We start from the raw sequence: 6,403 nt of genomic DNA, 5'->3' as shown, positions 1-6,403 counted from the left end.
CTGCCTCTCACTTATGGGTCCAGGAACTCGCCTAAGCCTGAAGCTCCCTGGCGTTCGCTCTCACCATTCGATTTTGAGAGCCATCCCTCTGCCACATCGGATCCACCAGCTGCCATTAGCATGCACGTGTTAAGCCAGAGGGCAGGATGAAAACACCACCAGCGCAGCCAGCAGGCTGCAATTCAGTCACAGCACCCCAGTATTGGCCTGAGTGTAGGCTGGTGGCGGTGGGGACCTAGGGACAAAGGGGAGGCTGAAGAACTCATTTGCAAGCACTGGCCAGCTGAGATAACATTTAGAATGAAGTGGGAAGGTCCAAAGCTTTGTAATCCTCCGGCAGCTGCTCGCCGTGGGTCAAGATCGAAAAGCAGCTTTTGGCCCTTAGTCCCTGAGCCAAGCGTGGCCAGAGGCGGTGTCCCCTCTCCCTAAGCCACCCCCCGGGGGACCGCTCAGCTGTGTCCCAGGGATGCCGAACAAAAGACAAAGAACAAAGATGGCTTGTAGGCTCCATCCGTGTGTTTGGCCCTGGACGCCCCGCAGATGAGACTGGCTGGAGACAAGGAGACCTTGGACTGGCTCACGGCGGCTCCATGCCCCGGAAGGACATCTGCCAGGCCTGTTCTGTTCTCCTGCCATTCACTGTCCAGATCCCACCAAGGGATCCACATCCCAGAAATGCAGATTATCCCTCCGCTTAGAACTTTATCTCCCTCTCAGGGAGGGGGCCGCCCCAAAGCTGCCAGCACCCAGAAGTCTGCCAGGATCCCACCCGAACAGCCCATGGAGCTGACCCACTGGTCATCGGTCCAGCCAAGGGCACACAGCTGCTGGCCGCCTTCCTCCCCCACCCTGTGGTTTCTCCCAATGGAGTCTTTTTCTTTTGCTGTAAAAATTACCAATAAAACTAAATTGACTGAGCCTATTCATGATACCAGATGGTTTCATAAAATGTAAATAGAACGATAAAACACAAATGGGGTCCTCCCAGTAATTAACTTTTGATTTACACAGTCCAAGGAGAATGGAAGCAAGTGTTGTGTTTCCAGCGTATTAGGTGCCAGTCTCATTCAGTCATTTTTGAGGGCTCAGACTTGCCGACTTGCCCGTCTCTCTCCCCTGACCCTCCATCCCAAGCTGGGAGATGCTTCTAAGGTTCATGGCCCTGAGCATTGAAACGCACATTTGTTGGCATCTCCCAGGAACATGCCACAGGCTGCCTAATTAGGATATTCATGAAGTCCTCAGAGGACATAAAGAGTTTCATACATGTACATTCTTCTCATCTTAATCATGACACAGTCATAGGAACTCAGCTTGTTGGGGCATTCCCACAGGAGCAAGGATGCCGCCATTTATTTGGCAATCATGCGCTTTGCTATCTGTGGATGGGAAACATTCCTCGGTGCCAAGGTCAGGGCACCGTATAAAGCCAACAGAGTAGAAATTTTCTGATTTCTAGACTCACCCTGAGGTCAGGAAGATTTGCAAAACCATAGTAACAGAGCACCAGCGCAGCACTGATTCCTCTCTGTAAGCATTATATCTGTCTCAGACATCCAAATGCAGCACTGATTCCTCTCTTTAAGCATTATATCTGTCTCAGACATCCAAATGCTGGCTCCTCCACTTACTGCCAACTATTGGCACCTTCCCTGCCCGCTCTGTGCCTCAGTTTTCCCATCTTTGGGATGAAAACATTAACGTTGAATTCCTCGGTGGGATGACTGTGTGAATTACATGAGTGAACAGAAGCAAAGCACTTAAAACAGTGCCGAGCGACATGACATGTTCTGTCAGTGTAGCTGCAGCGACGGTGGCTACAGCCACCACGGTGGAGCTGAGAGTTTTCTGGAGATCATACAGCTTGGCCTCCACAAACAAACCAAAACTGAGGCCCACAGAGAACGTGGACCTATCCACAGGTGCTGAAGGTGTTTTGTTTGTTTGTTTAATCTTTATTGATTTCAGAGAGGAAGGGAGAGGGAGCAAAAGAGAAACATCAATGATGAAAAAAATCATTGACTGGATGCCTCCTGCATGCCCCACACTGGGGATCGAGCCTGCAACCCTGGGCATATGCCCTGACCAGGAATTGAACCGTGACCTTATAGGTCAATGATCAACCACTGAGCTTTGCCAGCTGGGCATACCAGGAGGTTTTGATAGAGAATTTGTTTGAGCTCTGTAAGTTCTATATCAGAAAAAGAACCTCAAGTGATAGCAAAACAGGTAGAAAACTTTTAAGGTGGAGTTTCACATCTTAATTAGGCATAAGGACAGAGTAATGAATAGCAAGGTGGAAGCACCATTTAATAATAATATCAATGAACACGTAAGCATTTATAATAGATAATAAATATTCTTCAGTTTTTCATGCAATAAGTCATTTGGCCCACAAACAGCCCTATGGATTGTGTATTGTCAGGATTGACCTTTTACAGCTGAGGGGACTGCAGAGAGAGGTTAAGTTACTTGCACCAGGTTACACAGCAAGTGGCAAAGTAGCGAAGGTAGGACTGGATATTTTCTGGGTGGCTGCAGAGCCCTCCATGAGTAGGAGAATTAACCTCATGAAAAGATAGATTATAAGTACCCCAAATTCTCTACTAACCCTACGGTTCTTCAAATCCACCCCAAATCTCACCTTCACAGATCCTGGCAGTGAACCTGGAAGGCATGGATCTCCACCTCATGGAGCTGCAGTCTATGGTTCTAAAATGCTACAGTGTGTGCGTGTGCGTGTGTGTGTGTGTGTGTGTGTGTGTGTGTGCATGTGCACACAAGTGCACACATGTGTGTGCATGTATGCATCCACTCAAGGGGGAGTTTGCTCCAGTCCAGCCAGGACAAAGTTTCCTTTTACTTATACAATCAAATGTGATGATTGAGGTTACAAAAAAAAAAAAGTCAGCTATGACAAACTCTCTTCCCAACTTCCTTCTTGCATTCCTGGGGCTTTGGTGACCATCTATGCTTAGTTAACTAGATATTTCACAAATGAGGCCTGCAATCACTGTCACAAACCCTTCTTAACACTCCCATGTACTTCCAATTCCAGTGGCAGTGGCAGTGGCAGTGACGTATCTAGGCCAATTACATGTGCTGTTTTAACATCTAAGTTAAATAGTAAACAAGCCGAGACCGGTTTGGCTCAGTCAGTAGAGAGTCGGCCTGTGGACTGAAAGGTCCCAGGTTTGATTCCAGTCAAGGGCATGTACCTTGGTTGCGAGGCACATCCCCAGTAGGGGGTGTACAAGAGACAGCTAATCGATGATTCTCTCTCATCAATGTTTCTAACTCTCTATCCCTCTCTCTTCCTCTCTGTAAAAAATCAATAAAATATATTAAAATAAATAAATAAATAGTAAACGAGCCTGGGACCCACTACCTTCCCTACTGCTACTGAAATCCAGCAAATGGGACCAATTCTTCTTCCCTTATGGATGGAGCTGAAGAGGGCATCCAAGCCAATATGGATGTACTGTAGGCCACTCTCTGCTGTGGGGGAAAAAGGAGGGGGAGGGGTTGGATAAACACTCAACACAGTCCCTAGGAGCCCAAATGGGGCAATTAACAACAGCAGCGCCCACATCCAATGGGCACCCCGAGCGAGCCCCTCGATGACATGGAGGCATTCACATCACTCGGTCTATTCTAATCACGATCCAATGCCACTGGCATAGATGGTGATTGCCACCTGTGCTCCATGTTACCGACTCAAGTTAGATGGTCACAGCTGAGGGACAGGAAGCTTGGTGGATCTGCCCAGGTCCGCGCAAACCTGCCTCAAGAAGCCTGTGGTGTGATGGATACCTTCCTGAGGAGCCCACCACCAGACCCAGCTCGCTCCTCGTGCCGTGGCCTCAGCCGTGAACTTGGAGGCAGCCTGGGTCGTACAGATGGGATCCCCGAGCCACCCATGCCATCACCTCCCGGCGGGCTTCTCGGAGTTTCAGTCTACATCCTTGTGACATCTGTCAGCTGTGCACCCAAATAAATATCTCACTTCGCGTGATTTTTGTCGGATCATCACCACTGTAATAGGATGCTGAAATTCACAAACGTGTCTATTTCCGGGAACTGCCACCTCCTTTTGAAAAGAGAGAGGTTTGGGCTGGGGACAGGAATCCCACATGTCTCAAGAGGCCACCTGGCTCAGTGGAGTTGGGGAGGTTTTTTGTTGTATTTTTTTCTCCCTGGGAGAGGCTGCTGAGATCGCTAATGCTGAGAGTTTAAATATATCAGTGGTGGCAAAGCTTCGCCTGCAAGTGATGAATGGCTCAGAAAAATCAAAGGATTTTAAAGCAAGGGGAGAAAAAAAGAGCAGTTATCCCCCTCTAACCTTATCCCCACACACTGCCTGTGCTGGCCCCTTCTGCTGGGTCCCTGATGGGGACTTTGTCTGGAAATTGGGGGCCACCAGCACAAAGGATACTGGGAGGGCAAAGACAGACTGTACCCCAGAAGCCACCTGCCTCTCCCAAGGAGCAGTGGGGGCAGCATGGTGGAGATCCAGGCAAAGAAGTGGGCGCAGCCTGCCATCCGGGGCTTTCTGAGGTGCAGGAGCCTGTGGCCATTGCAAAGGGACACCGGGTCAGGCTCCAACCCAGAGCAACCTGGCCAGTGTCTCTCTCCTGCCCAGAGGGCAACGTCCAGGCCAGGACCTGGGGACCCTGCCTAGATAAACTAGGGCTGGGGTTACTCCGCTTCTGAGCTGTCTCTCTCGTCTTCATTAGACCTCCGCCCTCGGGATGGGAGATAGTCCATTTATTCATTACAGCAATGGCTCTGAGTGAGTGCTAAGGAGACCAGCGTTCACTCCTGGGCTGTCACAACTATCGCTGCTGTCACTGATTTCCTGTCCAACAGCCGGGGCAGTGATGGTTCATGCACATCGCACTGCATCTTACAGAAAGAACACTGCCCGCCTCGCAGTTCAGGGATTCTCACTGGACCCTGGGAGGGGAGCCTGGCAGAACCCACCACCGCAAATGCCGCTGAGGCTGCCCCCTGGTGGACATCTGGAAGCCGAGGTTTGCAAAAGTTCAACTTGGGGGGGGGGTGGGGGGAGGGGTACACAGCATAAGAACTGAAGAAGCTGACTGAGAAAGTAGATCAGAATACCAAACCTCAGGGGAGGTGGGGGGAGGTGGGAGTAAGGAGGAGAGGTCAAATAAGGACTTGTGTGTGTGCATATGAGCCTAATCAATGGACACAGACAAGTGGGGGAAAGGGGATATTAGTAGGGAGTGGGGTGGGGGGGCAATGGAGCAATAAGGATACATATGTAAAAAATAAATAAAATAAAATAAAATAAAATAAAATAAAATAAAATAAAATAAAAACTTAAGGATTTCTGCTCTTTTCCACCAAAGACCTATACAGTTATTTCCACTATGTCTCATGGAAATGAAATATCAGACGTGATGTTCAAAACCATTCCCAGAGCCCACTCTGCCCCTGCGACAGGCCAGCCCTAAGCTGCCCACTGGAGATCTGCAGGCCCAGGAGGTGAGCGTGGAGGCCCGGGGCACAGGGCCCTCTAGGGCCCCCCCATCTTCTGCCCTGTGCCCTGCTCCCTTCCCTGCCCTGGGCAGCCCTCCTGCCACCTCTTGCTGAAGGACAGCCTGGGGCTTCCTACACATTTATGGAGGGAGCTTGGATCCTGCAGGGCCCCTAAGCAGGAGCCCCGAAGCCTTCGCTTGAAAAATGATTGCACCACACGCAGCGGCTGTTTAAACCTGTCACTTTAAAATATCCCTTCTCCTCTGCCTTGGGCTGGGACCAGGAGTGCAGCCCTGGGAAGAGGAAATCCGTTTAAAGTGACAGCCTTTAATTTCTGAAGCCAAACCTTGGCGTTGGCGGCAGACATTTTTATGTTTTGAGGTCTCAATTGAAAAGCACAGAGCCCTAAAGGCACCCTAAGTTTTGGTACCTCATTCCCAGATTTCTTCTCATGAGGAAAAAAAAACCAAAAAACCTCCAGAAAGCTAGGGAGAATCTTCCTGGAGGGGATGAGCTCAGAGCAGGACAGCACAGAAGCATGCCTGGGGCATGAAAGGGACAGCCCAGGACCCTGCAGGGAAGCTGACTGGCCTTTCACTGCTGTCCTGTCATTAAGGTTGCCATTACCAGGTTGCCTGCAGCAGAAGAGGATGCTCAGCGCTCACTTAAAATGTGTTTCATGATTAGAGGGCAGTGAAAACCTAAATCCTAGATATTGTTGAATACAGGCTTTTAGTACACATCAAGGCTCTACCTTGTTCTCACCTCCTCCAGGAAGCCTTCCAGGATCAGCCAGTCCAGAGCACTGAATCCCTTTCCTAAGTCTCCAAGCCCTTTGTGGCTGAAGTTCACGTATACTGTTTTGTCGGTTTTATTGTGTGGATGTATCATTTCCTCA

The 6,403-nt window shown here is 49.7% G+C and overlaps 1 protein-coding gene across 1 annotated transcript in view; it reads right to left on the bottom strand.

Annotated features, from left to right (window-relative positions):
• OPCML (opioid binding protein/cell adhesion molecule like) overlaps positions 1-6,403 on the bottom strand; it is a 764,421-nt gene that overhangs the window by 545,005 nt on the left and 213,013 nt on the right. The gene's annotated exons all lie outside the window — the stretch shown is intronic.

This window comes from Pipistrellus kuhlii, unplaced genomic scaffold, assembly GCF_014108245.1.
Source record: "Pipistrellus kuhlii isolate mPipKuh1 unplaced genomic scaffold, mPipKuh1.p scaffold_m20_p_20, whole genome shotgun sequence".
NCBI classification, from domain to species: domain Eukaryota; kingdom Metazoa; phylum Chordata; class Mammalia; order Chiroptera; family Vespertilionidae; genus Pipistrellus; species Pipistrellus kuhlii.
This window is presented reverse-complemented; position numbering and strand designations above follow the sequence as displayed.